A 19,164-nucleotide genomic window follows, 5' to 3' on the forward strand; every position below is an offset into this window, starting at 1 on the left:
TACCTCCTGTCTTGGACATACTTGATGATGTTTACTCGGAGGCTTGCCTAAATCCGGATTCCCTGCCTCCTGCCCCAGTCAAGCCTGATAAGTACTACAGAGTTCCTAACTCTCACCAATTTCTTTACAAAAGCCATAATGCTGACCCTGAAACCATTTCTCAAGGCCCCAAGGGAATGAAGGCCTCTACTGCTAAGAATCCACTACCTTCCGAAAGAGAGTCTAGATCCTTAGAAAGGTGGGGAAAAAAGGTATATACCTCGGCCACCCTAGCCATGAGGGCCTTAAATTGTCAGTTCCATATGCTTAAATATCAGCAGATCGGTAATCGCATTAAACCAAACAGGCCAGATCGAGTCGCAGCAGCGCGAAGCGTCATATCCTCAGTCTTTTTCCTCGGTGGTCCGGCAGAGATAGGGGCCATCACGCCCGGCATATAGGGCGGAGATGGCTTAGAAGGGCGTCAGTTCCCTATCCCTAGTACCCAAAAGGACCTTTCTGGAACCCATTTCTGTCCTTGCTATCCTCAAGCACTCAACACACTCATGAAGTTGTTCCTCATGGTTTTGCAACGCAAATTCAGCTGTACCTCCTGGGCCTATTCACTGGACCTTGCTTTCTCATCTGCAAGGTTCACTCACGTAATTCACACTATCAATTCTCTGCATTGCCTTTTGGCTTATCTACTGCACAATTGGTCACTCTCATTCTTCTTTGCTCTATAAAGGCTACCCTCATTTTAGAGTATTCACCCTATTCTTCTTCAGTTTCTTCGGACTACAGATTGAGAGGAACTATCTTATTGGCCTTTTCCTTTGTATTCTTGGCTATTCTGGCTCCAGTGCTGCTTTGAATCATTTATTCCAGAAAAGAGGAAAGTACCCAGTCTAGGAAATTGAGTGATTGAAACAAAGTCCAGTAAAGTCCCAGACATATTTTGCAGAATGTTGGCCTCTGTGAGAATGACTTCAGACAAGAGGCCTTTTCCCCGAGGACAAACAAAGTACATTTTCTTTCCCTTGGGGCAGCGTATCACCAGTGACTGCTGACTGCAAGGATTCTGCTTCAACCTGCCTGGAAGTTCAAAACAGCAAAATCTGTGCAGTCCTTCAAACCTTACCAGTCGGGCTAACTGGGTATGAGGGTGCTTGCCACAATGGTATCTCAAGAATCTATGGACCTGGCTTCCAATTCAGGATCTGGACACCCACATGCAAATTATCACAAGGAAAAGGTGTTCTGTAACCTGAGGGCTCAGGACTTGTATTTCAGTGGTCAGACATACCAGGAAAACAAATCTATGGAGAGAGACCTGCAACAGAATGTTCTCAGAACAATGATGGAGACAGGCTAAACACAATGGAAATACAATACAGTGTAGTACAGCCAAAATGAGAGATGGCAGCACAACAGCTCCACAGACAGATGTACATTCAACGGATTTTGCATTAACAAAGGACAGGTAACACCAGACACAGATTTACAAGGATTGGACACAAGCAAGGGGGTACACACTTGGTACAATTCAGAAGGTTAGCTTACTTTTTTATGTTAACTTTCTTCAAGCAATGATGGACAGGGGACTCAGGTTAGGTTACAACTGGATCTTCAGGATCCAGGTTTCACAAGAGTACATTTACAACTGGATCTCCACAAACTGGATCCTACCATTGATCGAATTCATGCACCATGTGTTGTCAGAGATTAACTCATGAATCCCCTAGAAAGCTCTCAGGAGAACTGCCAGCTGCTCCTCCGAAACAGGATACACCAGGCAGCTACAAAAAGGGAACACCTTTCTTTTGGAAAATGGATGCTTCATGTATATGCCTTTCCACCTCTTCCTTACTTCCTAAACTTCCTGCTAAGGTAAGAAAGGACAAACCAAGTAAGACACTTACAAAGAAGAATGATGCCCGACAGCATTGGGTACCCCCGACTCCAGATGACCCCCCTGACCAGAAATCCCCTAAACTGACCATCTGAGGGCCTGACAGTTTCCCCATCTCCCCTGAGTCATCTCAAGGTCATCTACTCTACTCTCATCATCTCTTCACTTCTTCCTTAGCTTCACCATGGCAGCTCCTTCCTTCATCTCACAAGCAGGGCTCCTCTTCAAAGGGCTCATCTGCTGTACAAGGAAATATTTGGCAGAATGTAAGACAAGATTTTTTGGAACTGGACAAAAGGAGTTTTGTTTTTTTTTTTAGAGTGATTTTAAGTGTATTTGTTTTTTATCCCTGAATTTATTAAGTGTGGCTCTTCCTTATCTTTTTAATTTTCTTGGATGCTGTTTTTCTTTCTCTTCATTAAGATTCATGCCTATGACTGTGATCCACCTTGTTTTTCTCATTTCTCAGAGTTTCAATTTCCTCCTCTAAGAACTTAAGACCTCTCTCACTTCCTACCTCAATACCTCCTTGAGCTCCTACTTGTGCTTGGGACCTCTCCCATGTGTTGCTGAAGCTCATCGTTGTCCACGATGTATTTGCTTTTTTTTTTGCCCTTTTTTTGAGCCCTGAGGGTTAAGATTTTGATTGTCCTCTGAAAGGGCTGTTTTTTGTTGATTTTTTTTTGGATAAGGATTTGTTCTTCATTTGGCTCCTTTCCCCTGGGATCCTTTTCCATAAATGGAGGTCCTTAAACTTCCTTATTTTTCCCCAGGTGGTTTTTACTGACTTTAAAAACATTTAAAAAAACTTTTACATTTTAGATTTTGCATTCTTTGGATGTGCACAGGCAGCCTTGCACTAGGGGAGAGAGCTACAGGCAGTTTCTACAGTTGTTCAACAGTTGTTTGTTTCTTTTGCTCTAGGGTTTCAGTTTTTTTTTCTTTGCTTTGGGTCTCTTTCTAAATGGATTGGGTTTTGCATTTCTTTCCAGTATTCCCATTTTTTGCATTTCCAACAGGGATTAGACCTCAGCCCACTAGGGCTACTGCCCAGCACTTTCTCATTCCACTAAGGCCATTTGGAGGCAGCTACTTGGGGTTCAGGCACTTTTTCTACACTTTCTACTCCCAGCCTCACCTTCTAAATTACTTTCTGGGTTTGCCACCTTTTTCCTCTTACAGCTTCTTCTTTTGGCTGCTTCTTTTTTATTATTCTTCTTCTTTGCTTCCCAGCCTCTTGCCCTCCCTCCTTTACCTCTGCTTTGGTTGTGAGCAAAGCTGCAATGTGGCACAGTTTTGTACCTACCATAAATGTAGATGTTACAGATTTGTACGTGCATGAAGACACAAGATCTCCTCTCCCTTCCTTCTTCCTTTGTGGGTGGGGGTGGTTTGGGGGTTTAGGGGTTATTAGTATTAGATAATTGTTAGAAGTGGTACATAGTTTGGGTGTTGGGGGTGGTTGTGTTTGGTTTTTTTTTTTTTTTTTTGATTTTGGTCTTCTTCTGACATCTGCAAGAAGAAAAAGACTGAGGATGGTCATGGTCATAGCATTTATACCCTGGCGTCCTGAGGCGTCAGTTTAATGCGCCATGACCGACGTCAACTCTCTCTTTGGTATATTCGCCGACCGAGGACAGCGCTATACCCAAGTGTAAGGACTGCAGCAATGTGGATCTTCGAACATCTACATTTATGGTAGGTACAAAACTGTACTTTTCTGTTATCACAATTAAGAAATAAAATGTCTCAACCTGAACAACCAGATTTGAAGGAGTTGCAGGATATGAGGCATAGTGCAGAACAAGTGGATAAACACACCTTACAATGTGGCTATGATGCCCTAGAGGCCTCAAGTAGAGCTGCTGTGACAGGATCAGTCATTCGTAGACATGCCTGGCTTAGGGAACAAACCTTGCCTGACCATGTTAAAGCTAAGCTACTAGATGCTCCTTTACAAAAGGATGTACTATTTGGTACTAATGCTGAGGAGATACTACGGAAAATGGAAGAAAAAGCTAAATCTATGCAAATTGTCAAAGCTTTTCTACAGGTTCAACCACCACGTTTTAGCAGAAATTGGCCTTCAAAGAACTGGTCCTTTCCAGCCACGGACAAGCCACAAAGAGGTAGATACAGGCGCACAAGGGGCAGAGAACAACCTCAAGGATCATATAGAGGCAGACAATGGCAAACTCCAGCACCAAGAGGTGGCGAAGACAGTGCACAGCAATACAGGAAACAAACCCAATGACATCCCCCTTTTCATGCCAAGCAAGTCTCAGCTGACAGCACCCTTGGGAGGAAAGCTGGCATTATTTACAAGAAATTGGCATATTATCACAACAGACAAATGGATCCTGGACATTATAAACAGAGGCTACAAATTTCATTTTCACACTCTTCCAAAAATGAGAGGCATGCCGAACCTGCCACACAATCAAAGGGCAGAGGCTCAAATACAAATTTCAAAGCTTATGGCCATGAAAGCTATTCAAGAGGTACCTACTCACGAACAAGGTCAAGGTTTTTATTCCAGACTTTTTCTGGTACCAAGGAAAGGAACCGACTGGAGACCCATTTTGGACTTATCCATCCTAAACACATTTTTACTTGTACCAAAATTCAAGATGCTCACATTACAGCAGCTTCTTCCCATGCTGGGCAAGTAGTTTTGGCTGGTAACATTGGACCTCAAGGAGGCATACCTGCATGTCCCAATCAGACAAAGCTGCAGAAGATACCTCAGATTTCTTGCAGGTTCAATCCACTATCAATTCTCTGCATTGCCCTTTGGCTTATCTGCTGCGCCCAGAGTATTCACGGAATGCCTGCCATCAGTAATTGCCTACTGCAGACTTCAAGGGATACAAATTTACCCTTATTTGGACGACTGCCTGATCCAAGCGGACAACAAGCACATACTTCTGGAACATCTGGCTTATGTAACACGGTTATTGAATTCTCTGGGATACACAGTCAACAAGGAGAAATCCAGGCTAACACCATCTCAGAAAATAACTTTCCTGGGTGCCAACTTGGACACAAACACCCAGATGGCCTATCAGGGCAATTAACTCATTACTTCAAAATACTAGCAAATTGTACCAGGCTCACTGCAAGGAAAATCCTGCAGGCTCTGGGCTTCATGGCATCTTGCATTCTTCTAATCCCATGTGCAAAGTTGCATATGAGGAAACTTCAATGGTACCTAAAAACCGATGGTCTCAACACAGCCACAGTTTGGAAACAATAATACCAATAATTCCATGTTTGCAAAAGGAATTTCTATGGTGGGCCCAAGCATGCCAAACAAACACAGGTCTTCCATTCTGCAAGCCTCAAGCAAAGCAAGTCATCACAACAGACGCCTCAGACTACACCTGGGGGCGCACATGACAGACAGGTGCATTCAGGGCAAATGGTCCCAAAAGGAAAAGCACCTTCACATCAATCAAAAAGAAATGCTAGCAGTGATAAATGCAATTACAATTTTCAAGGACCTCCTGCATCCAGGGCAATTATTGATAAGAACAGACAACACCACAGTAATGTGGTACATAAACAAACAAGGTGGAACACATTCATATACCCCCTGTGCAGGCTAGCCATGTCACTTTGGAACTTGGCTCTGGAATGGCAAATCGAACTTCAAGCACAGTACTTGCCAGGATTGGAAAACACGCTGGCAGACAATCTAAGCAGAAATATGACAGATCCACACGAATGGAAGTTGCATCCTCAAGTGTTAACAAAGATAATCCAGGCGTAGGGAAGACCAGACATAGATCTCTTCGCCTCCCACAGGAATCATCAATTGAAAAAGTTCTGTTCAAGAACCTTTCATCCAAAGGCCTGGAGAGTGGACGCCCTTTCTTTCAGTTGGGCAGCATGGACAGTTTACGCTTTCCCACCTTTGCCTCTTCTGCCCAAGGTGCTCTTGAAAGCAAGAGCAGACAGACCGAAGATGATACTGATTGCTCCAGACTGGCCAAGACAACACTGGTACCCACTCCTGAGGAGCCTAACACATACTCCTCCCTGGACCCTACCTCTAATGCCTCTTCTACTGACTCAGAACAGCTACAAAACTCTTCACAGTCAGCTGAAAACTCTCAATCTGGCTACATGGAAAATTCCTTAACACCACAACAGACCCTACTCTCCAAAGAGGTGCAGGATGTCATTTTGGAGGCCAGAAGGCCATCTACTAGAAAGGCTTACTCCGCAAAATGGAAACATTTTTGCGCTTGGAATGAGAAAAAAGGCCAGGATCCTAGAAAACTGAATTTGCCTCAGATATTACAGTATCTAACTGAGCTGTTGAACAGTGGACTTTCATTTTCCTCCATCAAAATTCATGCCTCAGCCATTTCTGCAGAATACAACACTGATCCACCCTTATTCTCTCACCCACTTTTAAGACAGTTCCTCAGAGGAGCTAAGAATATAAGACCTCCAAGGGAACAACCAATACCAGCCTGGGATCTTAACTACATTCTAGAAAAATTAACATTACCTCCCTTTGAACCAGCTGCCTCAACAGATTTGCAATATTTGTCCTGGAAAACAGCTTTCCTTCTGGCCATTACCTCAGCTCGTAGGGTTTCGGAACTACAAGCCCTCATGGCTGTGCAGCCCTTCCTCATCTTCCATCAGGACAGGGTTTCCTCTGAACCAACCCATCATTTATGCCTAAGGTAGTATCCAGGGTAGCTTTAAATCAGGCCATACACTTACCTACCTTTTACCCCAATCCTCAAAACAAAGGGGAAAGGCTGCTACATTCCTTAGACATCCATAGACAGCTACGTTACTATTTGGACAGAACACAGCCCTTCAGGAAATCAGAACAACTTTTTGTGTCCTATGCTGTAGGAGCTCAAGGGAAGCCAATTTCCAAACAGACAATTTCAAAATGGATAGGCCATTGCATACGGTTTTGTTACTCCTTTCATGGCAAACCTGTTCCTACAGGCATCAGATCCCACTCCACAAGGGCCACAGCTACCTCTACAGCCTTCCTCAGAGGAGTCCCTACCAAAGATATTTTGGAGGCAGCCACTTGGAGTTCTGTGCATACCTTCACAAAACACTACCACCTGCCTTTATATTCCAAAACTAGAGCAGGCTTTGCCACTGCTGTGTTGCAGGGCATTCTGGCTGCTCCCAGTTCCACCTAGTGCCTACCACCCTGTGTGTAGCTTTGGGATTCTACCCATCTGTGATTACTGCAGCTGTATGCACGATGAACATAGTACAGTTTTGTACCTACCATAAATGTAGATGTTCGAGTGCTAATACAGCTGCAGTACAGGTTTCCCTCCCTCCTTCCCCTCTTGGTAAAGGCCTAGTGGCTAACACCTCCTCATACAACTTGATTGGGTTATCCTTCTATGGTGTATTTGCTTGCAACTACTGATTTTTGATTATATTGCATTGCTTGACTATATATATATATATATATATATATATATATATATAATTTATGTAGTGCCTTCCTTCTGGGGGCAACTGACATCTGGGGCAAGAAAGACTGAAGAATATGGCGTCGGCTGTGTCTTACATACTCCCTGTCGCACTGACGTCAGGAAAGAAAGCGACCGACGCCGGACCTAGACTTTGGAATTCGGCCGACCGAGGACCCGCCTGATGGCAGAAAACCCATCTGTGATTACTGCAGCTGTATTAGCACTCGAACATCTACATTTATGGTAGGTACAAAACTGTACTTTCTCCCCTGCCGGCAGGCAGTCCTCGGTCGGCCAGAATCCCAAAGTCTGGGTCCGGCGTCGGCTGTTCAACCATGCTCCCTGATGTCAGAGCGCCAGGAGTACAAAGCTGACAGCCGACACCATCTTCTCCAGTCTTTCTTGCCGTGGGGTGATAGCAGTTTGCAAGTGCCGGTCGGCTGACTCCTGACAAACTTTTCTGAACAATCTTCAGTCCGAAGACTTTCTTCTCCTACTCAAAGCTAAGTACCCCGTTGGGGAAACTTTTTTCTTGCTCCAGTCCGATGTCAGAAAAAGTTAATAATTGTATTTCATGTGGGAAGCAAATAACTCATAAGGATTTTCATTCTTACTGTATTCCTTGCTTAGGCCCTAACCACGACGTAGCTAGTTGTCAGTTTTGTGCTAGATTCAATCAACGTACAATTAAACGAAGGTACGATTTTGCATTTCATTACTTCGGTAGGCGTTTTAATTACAAAATGTCGTCGGATATGGTCCCGGCTACCGGAGTTCACAAACGACGCAAGGACAAAGACAGGCCTCCGAGGTCCAAATCTGATGATATTGTACAAGCAGAGCCAGCTTCAGGTTCGGCCGTCGTCAGTGAGGCGCTTTTGCAGCCCCTGTCTTCGGCCATTTCGGAACCGATGGCCGAAACGGACTCCCACGAGGAGCCAACTAGGCCTTTGAATACTTCTGTTGCAGGACCTTCGGACAATGCTCCTTCGGATGGGTCCGGAGCCGCTGTGCAGGTACCGGCTTCCAAAGGGGTTTTTAGGCCTACTCAGCTGCTAATAAAGGCAAAGCCAAAGACAAAGGCAAAGACTCCTTCTAAATCAAAGACTGTAACACAGGCCTCTTCTGAACCGGCTCCCAAGTCACAGAAACAGTTACTCAAGATGGCGGAGGATTTACTTACTATGATTAGGGGTTCACATCCCCCTCCAGATAAAAGGCCAAGGCAGGATGTTTATTATGATTCCTCTGATCAGGCTTCTGTTTCTTCAGTTTCTTCTTCTGACCAGGAATATTCTTTCCCTCCTTATGAGGATTCTGATGCTGAGGAATCTATTCCTTCAGCTTCTCCCCCTGAGGATTTCTCTTTGGGGAAACTTTGCATGAAATGAGGGAACATTTCCACTGGGAATGACAGGAGTATTCGGAATCTAAGAAAAGACTAAGAGATTTTCTTCTTCTCCCCAACATAGACCCCTGGCTATTCCTCCTGTTTTGGATATTGTGGATGATGCTTTTCGGAGGCTAACTTAACCCCTGACTCTTTTCCTCCTGCTCTTGTTAAGCCTGATAGATATTACAGGGTTCCTGATTCCCACCAGTTTTTATACAAGAACCCTTCTGCTGACCCTGAAACCATTTCTCAGGGTCCTAAGGGAGTTAAGGCCGCTTCTGCCAAAAATCCCATTCCCACTGAAAAGGATTCTAGATCTTTAGAAAGATGGGGCAAAAAAGTGTACACTTCTGCTACTTTATCCATTAGGGCTTTAAACTGTCAGTTTCATATGCTGAAATACCAGCAATTTCTCTTGTCTGTTTTAAAACAAAAAGCTTACTTTCATTTCTGCCTATGCAGATAAGGAATTACATGACTTATTGCATGCCACTGAACAAGTTGGGAAGCATGGTTTACACTGTGGATTTGATGCCCTGGAGGCTTCTTGTAGGGCTGCTGCCTCTGGCACAGTCATTAGAAGGCATGCATGGCTAAAGGAACAAAATTTGCCAGAACAAGTAAAAGCTAAATTATTGGATGCTCCTGTTCAGCATAATGTTTTGTTTGGATCAAAAGCTGAAGAGGTGATTAAAAAGATAGAGGATAAGGCGAAATCCATGCAAACAGTTAAAGATTTCTTAGAAGTACAGCCACCAAGATTTAGCAGGAATTGGCCTTCTAAAAATTGGTCCTTTCCCACTTCAGACAGGCCTCAGAGGGGTAGATATAGACGCTCCAGAGGAAGCCCTCAAACACAAGCTTCTTATAGACCAAGACAGTGGACTGCTTCCACCCTTAGGGGAGGAGAGGACAGGTCACAAACTCATAGGAAACAAACTCAGTGACTCCCTCTGTTGGGCTGCAGGAACTTCTTGCCTGGAAGCCCCTCTCGGAGGAAAACTCTCTCTTTTTTATCAAAATTGGACTCATTTAACCCAAGACAAGTGGGTTCTGGATGTGGTTTCAAGAGGTTACAAATTCCATTTTCATACCCTGCCAAGCGGATGGCCAGACCTTCCAAAACATCAATGGACAGAGGCCTTAAACCAGGTGGAAGCTCTTTTGGCTATGAAAGCCATAGAACTGGTTCCACTTTCAGAGATGGGACAAGGTTTTTACTCAAGGCTCTTTCTAGTCCCCAGGAAGCAAAACTCATGGATACCTATTCTGGATCTGTCAGTCTTGAACACCTTTCTAGAGATTCCAAAATTCAAGATGCTTACTCTACAGCAGCTACTTCCAATGCTGTCCAAAGATGCATGGATGGTAACTTTGGATTTAAAGGAGGCATATTTACACATTCCCATCAGGCAGGAACGCAGAAAATACCTCGGGTTCAAGGCCGGATCAAGGCACTTTCAATTCTCTGCGCTGCCCTTTGGATTGTCTACTGCGCCCAGGGTCTTCACCAAATGCCTGGCTCCAGTAGTAGCTTACTGCAGACTCAAGGGAATTCAAATTTACCCTTATCTGGACGATTGTCTAATTCAGGCAGACAGCAAGGATGTCTTACTACAGCATCTGGAATTTGTACAGAACCTCCTCAAGTTCCTGGGATTTTCTGTAAACATAAAAAAGTCAAATTTGACACCCTCACAACAAATAACTTTTCTGGGTGCTCTTCTAAACACCACAACCCAGATGGCATTTCTGACATCCGAAAAACAATTACAGCTGGCTTCAACTTTCAAAACCTTGGCAACTTTAACTCTGCTATCTGCAAGGAGATTCCTGCAGGCTTTGGGTTACATGGCCTTCTGCATCCTTCTCGTAACTTATGCGAGACTACACATGAGGAAAACACAGTGGTACCTAAAAAGTGTATGGTCTCAGCATTGCCACAGTTTAGACATACTGATCTCCGTCCTGCCTTGTCTTCAAAAGGAATTCCTTTGGTGGTCCAGGGCATGTACTCTAAACAAAGGGAAACCCTTCTGTCTGCCTCCTGTCACTCAGATTCTAACCACGGACGCCTCGGATTATGCTTGGGGAGCCCATTTTCAGGGCAACTGTCTGTAGGGCCTTTGGACAAAGGATCAGAAGCACCTGCATATCAATTTAAAGGAAATGTTAGCTGTTCAGAAAGCTCTAATGGCCTTCAGGAATCTTCTACAACCAGGACAATTACTAATACGGACGGACAACACCACAGTTATGTGGTACATAAACAAGCAAGGGGGATCTCATTCCTACCCCCTTTGCAGACTAGCCATGGATCTATGGAACACAGCTCTAGCTTGCAATCTGGACCTTCAAGCTCAGTTTCTTCCAGGGAAGCAAAACTTCCTGGCAGACAGTCTGAGCAGAAACCTTTCGGATCCACACGAGTGGATGCTGGACACCGAAATATTCAGGATGATAACAGCAGTCTGGGGATGTCCTCACATAGACCTCTTTGCATCCCATCTCAGTCATCAACTACAGACTTTTTGCACCAGGACTTTCCACAAAGAAGCTTGGAAAGTGGATGCCCTATCATTCAGTTGGAGGAACCTCTCGGGATATGCCTTTCCGCCTCTTCCTCTTCTAACACGGGTATTATTAAAGATAAAACAAGACAAGCCCAAGATGATAATCTTGCTGGCCCCAAATTGGCCTCGACAGTTTTGGTACCCAACTCTAAAAAACGTATGTCTGGAGCTCCCTTGGGTTTTACCTCAGTCTCCGAACCTTCTGTCCCAACATCAGGGTCAGGTTCTACACTCTCATGTCAGAACTCTCAGCCTGGCGGCCTGGTTAATCCAGGGCCTTTGATTTCTTCTTTCCTACCCAAGCACGTTATGGATGTCATTTTAGAAGCCAGACGTCCTAGCACTAGAAAGTCTTATGCAGGAAAATGGAAAAGATTTTGTTCCTGGATGCAAGCTCAGGATTCTGATCCTCTTCTTCCGAACATTCCTTTAATTTTACTTTACTTGACAGATCTCTTACATAAGGGTCTCTCTTTCTCTTCCATTAAGATACATGCCTCTGCTATTTCTGCTCATTATAATACAGACCCTCCAATCTTTTCCCACCAGCTCATGAGACAGTTTCTCAGAGGAGCTAAGAACTTAAGACCTCCTAGATCTCCTCCCATTCCTGCTTGGGATCTCAACTATGTTTTGGAAAAACTAACCTTGCCTCCTTTTGAGCCTGCTGCCTCTTCTGACATCAAGTTTTTATCTTGGAAGACAGCCATCCTGTTAGCCGTAACTTCTGCCAGGAGAGTTTCAGAGTTACAAGCTCTTATGGCTGTGGAACCGTATATTATTTTTCATCAAGACAGGGTGTCTTTGAGGACTAATCCTACCTTCATGCCTAAGGTGGTTTCCAAAGTGGCTTTAAATCAAACTATCCACTTGCCAACTTTTTTCCCCACTCCTCAAAATAAAGTGGAAAGGATCTTACATTCCTTGGATGTACACAGACAACTACGTTTTTACCTGGACAGAACCAAGGACATCAGAAAATCAGAACAATTGTTTGTTTCTTATGCTTCAAGTTCCCAAGGTAAAGCCATTTCAAAACAGACCATTTCCAAATGGATTGCTCATGGAATCAGATTTTGTTATTCACACCATGGAAAGCAAATCCCAGGGAGTATACGGACTCATTCCACCAGAGCTGCTGCCACTTCTGGCCTTCCTCAGGGAGTTCCTACCAAAGACATTTTGGAAGCTGCAACTTGGAGTTCAGTGCATACTTTTTCTAAGCACTACAATCTTCCTCTCTACTCTAAGTCTAGGGCAGGCTTTGCCTCTGCAGTCTTGCAGGGCCTTTTAGCCGCCCCTTCCACTTTATGACCACCTCCCTTTCTTTCAGCTTTGGGATTCTACCCTACAGTCATGACTGCAACAGTGAAACACGATGAACATAGTACAGTTGTGTACAACTACCATAAATGTAGATGTTCGAGTGTCTTCACTGTTGCAGTCTGGGTTTCCCTCCCTCCTGTCCCCTCTTATTTTTACTTTTGTGTGGTTCCTTTTTTCACCATTCTTTTGAGGTGTATTTGCAAAGGATATGGGACCTTTCTCATTTTTGGACTCCTGACATCTGGGGTAAGAAAAACTGGAGAAGATGGTGTCGGCTGTCAGCTTTGTACTCCTGGCGCTCTGACGTCAAGGAGCATGGTTGAACAGCCGACGCCGGACCCAGACTTTGGGATTCTGGCCGACCGAGGACTGCCTGCTGGCAGGGGAGAACCCTACAGTCATGACTGCAACAGTGAAGACACTCGAACATCTACATTTATGGTAGGTGTACACAACAGTACTTTACAGGGTCTGTCATTAGAAGACATGCTTGGTTAAAAGAGCGGACTTTACCAGATCATGTTAAAGCAAAATTATTGGATGCACCTTTGCAGCAGGATGTTTTATTTGGAGTTAAGGCAGAAGAGGTATTAAAGAAAATTGAGGATAAGGCAAAATCTATGCAAACAGTGTAGGATTTCTTACAGGTTCAGCCTCCTTGATTTAGCAGAAATTGGCCAACAATGAATTGGTCCTTTCCAGTTACAGACAGACCTCAAAGGGGCAGATACAGACGTCCAAGAGGCAGAGGTCAACCGCAAGGTCCTTACAGACCTCGACAATGGGGTGCTTCAACCCAGAAAGAAGGGGAAGACAGGCCTCAACCTTATAAAAAACAGCCCCAATGACTTCTCATTACAGCTGCTAAACACTTCTCTCTTGGCAGCCCCATTGGGTGGAAAACTGGCACTTTTCTGTCACAACTGACATATGATCACCAAAGACAAATGGGTTCTCAACATTGTATCTCAAGGTTACAGGTTCCACTTTCACACTCTGCCAAGGTTAAATGGAATGCCAAATCTGCCACCAAATCAGTGGGCAGAGGCTCAAAGACAAATTACAGCACTCATGGACATGAGAGCTATTCAAAAGGTGCCAACACAGGAGCAAGGACAAGGATTTTACTCAAGACTCTTTCTGGTTCCCAGAAAGGACAAAGCCTGGAGGCCCATTCTGGATCTTTCTTCTCTAAATACTTACCTGGATGTTCCAAAATTCAAAATGTTGACACTACAGCAGCTTCTTCCTATTCTGGGCAAGAAAGCTTGCCTTGTAACTTTGGACCTCAAGGAGGCATACCTGCATGTCCCTATCAGACAAAACTGCAGAAGATACCTCAGATTCTTAGCAGGTTCAATGCATTACCAACTCTCTGCACTGCTCTTTGGCTTATCTACTGCGCCCAGGGTCTTTACAAAATGCCTGGCACCAGTAATTGCATTTTGCAGACAAAAAAGGAATTAAAATTTACCCATACTTGGACGACTGCCTTATTCAGTCAGAGAGCAAAGACATTCTTCTAAAGCATCTGGCGTTTGTAAAAAGATTGCTAATTTGCCTAGGGTACACAGTAAACGAAAAGAAGTCAAAACTAGTGCCCTCACAAGAGATAATATTCCTGGGTGCCAGCTTAAATACAACGGCCCAGATGGCTTATCTCACGCCAGACAAGCAAGGACAACTGACTCAATATTTCCAATTGATGGCAACAAAGACCCAACTCCCTGCAAGAAAAATTCTGCAGGCCTTGGGTTACTTGGCATCTTGCATACTACTAATTCCATATGCCAGACTGCATATGAGGAAACTACAGTGGTACCTAAAGAGTGTCTGGTCTCAACACTGTCACAGTTTGGAAACAGTAATACCACTTATTCCTTGCCTTCAACAGGAGTTTCGATGTTGGGCTCAAGCCTGTCACCTCAACAAGGGACAGCCTTTCACTCAACCCACAGCCAGGCAAACACTGACAACAGATGCTTCAGATTACGCCTGGGGAGCACACATGGCAGGAAAATGTATTCAGGGCAAGTGGCCCGCAGAACAAAGGCATCTTCGCATCAATCAAAAAGAGTTGCTAGCTGTACAAAATGCCCTTATAGCTTTCAAGGACCTTCTGCATCCAGGACAACTACTAGTAAAGACAGACAACACCACAGTTATGTGGTACATAAACAAGCAAGGGAGAACTCATTCATATCCCCTCTGCAGATAAGCCATGACCTTGTGGAACACCGCTCTAACCTATCAAGTTCATCTGCAAGCACAATTCCTGCCAGGAGAGAAAAACACACTGGCAGACGACTTAAGAAGAAACATCATGGATCCGCATGACGAGTGGAAATTACATCCACAAATATTCAGAATGATAACATAAAAATAGTGGAGCCCGGACATAGATCTGTTTGCATCCCCAATGAATTGCCAGCAACAGAAATTCTGCACAAGGACTTACCACCCACAAGCATGGAAAGTGGATGCCCTCTCATTCAGCTGGAACAACCTACAAGTATATGCTTTCCCACCACTACCTTTCCTTTCAAAGGTACTCATAAAAGCCAGGCAAGAAAAGCCAAAGATGATCCTGATTGCCACAGACTGGCCACTCCAGCACTGGTACCCAATCTTAAAGAACTTAGCACAAGGTCCACCCTGGATTTTGCCTCAAACCCCACATCATCTGACTCAGCAAAACAATCAGATACTTCACAGCCAGCTCAAGACTTTAAACCTGACTGCATGGCAGATTCCTTAGTCAAGCAAGCAATGCCTCTCTCCAAAGCTGTTATGGATGTCATTCTGGAGGCCAGAAGGCCTAGCACCAGGAAAGCCTTTTCGGATAAATGGAAGAGATTCTGTGTCTAGAACCAGGCTCACAGCCTTGACCCTCTTGTCCCAAATATTCCTCAGATGTTCATCGTACTACACTGCTGCAGTCATCACACTTGGGTTATCCTGCCGTCAGGCGGTCCCGCAGTCGGCCAGACTTCCAAAGTCTTGGCCCAGCGTCGGTTGCTGTTGCTTCTTCCCTGACGTCAGTGCGCCAGGGGTATATAAGAGGCATCCAATGCAATTTTCTTCAGTCTTTTTTGCCGCGTGGTGCCCGAAGCAGAAGCAGTTCGCAAGTGCAGGTCGGCCGACTCCTGAGATATTCAAATCGAATTTCAGACCGAAGTCTTCATTAAAGCTATGTACCCCGTTGGGAAACCTTTTCTTGCCTCAGTCCAATGTCAGAAAAAGTTAACAATTGCATTTCTTGTGGGAAGCAAATACCTCATAAGGACTTTCGTTCTTATTGCATTCCTTGCCTAGGCCCAGACCACAACGTCACAGGTTGTCGGTTTTGTGTTAGGTTTAACAAACGTACTATTAAACGTCGGTTTGATTTTGCCTGACATTATTTTGGTAGGAAATTTAATTATACCATGCCGTCGGAGCAACCGGCGACCGGAATGCATAAAAAATGCAAAGATAAAGACAGGCAACTGAGACACAAACCAGACTCCGAGGCCTCTGCTAGGCCAGTCGCCGGTTCTCTGGTTTTGAGTGAGGCGCCTACTCAGCTAATGACCACTGATTTAGAACCCTAGGAGGCATCCGATTCCCAAGCGGAGATTGCTAGGCCTCCACAACCTTTACCTTTAGGCCGTTCCGACTCCATGGCTGAAGGAGATTCCGGTGCAGTTGAAACGCCTTCAGTTGCACAAGGTGTCTTCAGACCGACTACACTCACTATTAAATCCTATGCAAAGCTGAAAACCCCTTTAAAAACAAAGAAGATTGTACAGCAGTCTCCAGTAGAAGGCCCCTTGCTTAAGAAACAAATGCTTAAGATGGCTGAAGATTTAATTACCCTTATCAGGGGTTCCCATCCCCCTCCTGATAAAAGGCCAAGACAGGAGGAGGACTACGCTTCCTCTGACCAGGTTTCAATTTCTTCAGATTCTTCTGAGGAACAGGAATATTCTTTCCCCCCTTATGAAGACTCTGATGCAGAAGAGTCTATCCCTTCAGCATCTACCCCAGAAGACTACTCTTTTGGGGAAATCTTAGATACTATGCGGGAACATTTCCACTGGGAAGGCCAGGATTACTCTGATTCTAAGAAAAGGCTCCGGGAGTTCCTTTTACTACCCCAGCACAGACCACTTGCTATTCCACCCATGTTAGACATTGTGGATTATGTTTATTCAGAATCTAGTCTTAACCCAGATTCACTACCTCCTGCACCAGCCAAACCAGACAGATACTACAGAGTCCCTGTCTCACACAAATTCCTATATAAAAGCCCTGTTGCTGACCCAGAAACCATTTTCCAGGGTCCCAAAGGGGTTAAGGCCTCTATTGCTAAAAATCCTGTACCCTCTGAAAGGGATTCTAGAGCACTAGACAGATGGGGAAAGAAAGTATATACCTCAGCTACTCTAGCTATGAGGGCCTTAAATTGCCAGTTTCACATGCTGAATTATCAACAATATTTGATGTCTCAATTAAAACAAAAAATGATCACACATACAGAACACCCTGATTACAAGGAAATGCAAGATTTGTTGCATGCAGCTGAACAAGTGGGAAAACATACTTTGCAATGTGGATTTGATTCATTAGAAGCTTCTTGTAGAGCAGCAGTGACACAGGGTATGTCATACGTAGGCATGCTTGGTTAAAAGAACAAACTTTACCTGATCATGTTAAAGCAAAGTTATTGGATGCACCTTTACAGCAGGATGTTTTATTTGGTGTAAAAGCAGAAGAGGTTTTAAAGAAAATGGAGGATAAGGCAAAATCTGTGCAGACGGTAAAGGATTTTTTTACAGGTTCAACCCCCTCGTTTCAGCAAAAATTGGCCAACCAAAAACTGGTCCTTTCCAGCTTCTGCCAGACCACAGAGGGGCAAATACAGACGCCCAAGGGGCAGAGGTCAGTCACAAGGCTCTTACCAGCCTCGACAATGGGGTGCCACAACCCAAAAAGGAGGAGAAGACAGGTCTCAAACTATCAGAAGACAAACACAATGACTTACCCCTCAGACTGCCAAGCAAATCCCTCTTGGCAGCTCCTTTGGCAGGAAAACTAGCACTTTTTGCAGACAACTGGCACAGCATCACAAAAAACAAATGGGTCCTAAATATTGTATCTCAAGGATACAGATTCCACTTTCACACTTTACCAAGGATAAAAGCAATGCCAAACCTGCCACCAAATCAATGGGCAGAGGCTCAAAAGCAAATTTCAGCTCTCAGGGACATGAGAGCCATTCAAAAGGTCCCAACACAGGAGCAAGGACAAGGATTTTACTCAAGACTCTTTCTAGTTCCCTGAAAGGACAAAGCCTGGAGACCCATTCTGGACCTCTCAATTCTAAACACATATCTGGAAGTACCCAAATTCAAGATGCTAACACTACAGCAGCTTCTTCCCATGCTGGGCAAGAAGGCTTGGCTAGTAACATTGGACCTCAAGGAGGCATACCTGAATGTCCCTATCAGACAAAATTGCAGAAGATACCTCCGATTTATAGCAGGTTCAACCCATTACCAATTCTCTGCACTGCCCTTTGGCTTATCTACTACGCCCAGGGTCTTCACAAAATGCCTGGCAGCAGTAATTGCATACTGCAGACAAAGAGGAATTCAAATATATCCATACATGGACGACTGCCTTATTCAAGCAGAAAACAAGGACATTCTTTTAAAGCATCTGGCGTTTGTCAAAAACCTATTAAGTTGCCTAGGGTACACAGTAAACGAAAAGAAGTCAAAACTAGTGCCCTCACAAGACATAATATTCCTGGGTGCCAGCTTAAATACAATCGCCCAGATGGCTTATCTCACGCCAGACAAGCAAGGACAACTGACTCAATACTTCAAAATGATGGCAACAAAGACCCAACTACCTGCAAGAAAAATTCTGCAGGCCTTTGGATTCATGGCATCTTGCATACTACTAATACCATTTGCAAAACTGCATATGAGGAAATTACAATGGTACCTGAAAATTGTATGGACTCTACACAGCCACAGCTTGGAAACAATAATTCCACTTATTCCCTGCCTTCAACAGGAGTTTCTATGGTGGGCTCAGGCATGTCACCTCAACAAGGGTCAGCCTTTTGCCTTACCCCCAGCCAGGCAAACTATAACAAAAGATGCATCGGATTATGCCTGGGGAGCACACATGGCAGGACAGTGTATTCAGGGCAAATGGTCTGCAGATCAAAGGCATCTACATATCAATCAAAAAGAGATGCTAGCTGTACAAAATGCCCTAACAGCTTTCAAGGACCTCCTACATCCAGGACAACTCCTAATAAAGACGGACAACACCACAGTGATGTGGTACATAAGCAAGGGGGAACACATTCCTACCCCCTATGCAGGCAAGCAATGACCTTGTGGAACACAGCACTGATCTACCAAGTTCAACTACAAGCACAATTCCTGCCAGGAAAGAAAAACACATTGGTAGACGATCTAAGCAGAAACATCATAGATCCTCACGAGTGGA

The 19,164-nt window shown here is 44.5% G+C and overlaps 1 protein-coding gene across 5 annotated transcripts in view; it reads left to right on the forward strand.

Moving 5' to 3' along the window:
* USO1 (USO1 vesicle transport factor) overlaps positions 1-19,164 on the forward strand; it is a 1,866,649-nt gene that overhangs the window by 779,848 nt on the left and 1,067,637 nt on the right. The gene's annotated exons all lie outside the window — the stretch shown is intronic.

This window comes from Protopterus annectens, chromosome 2.part0 (assembly GCF_019279795.1).
Source record: "Protopterus annectens isolate FY-2018-M chromosome 2.part0, PAN1.0, whole genome shotgun sequence".
NCBI classification, from domain to species: Eukaryota; Metazoa; Chordata; order Ceratodontiformes; family Protopteridae; genus Protopterus; species Protopterus annectens.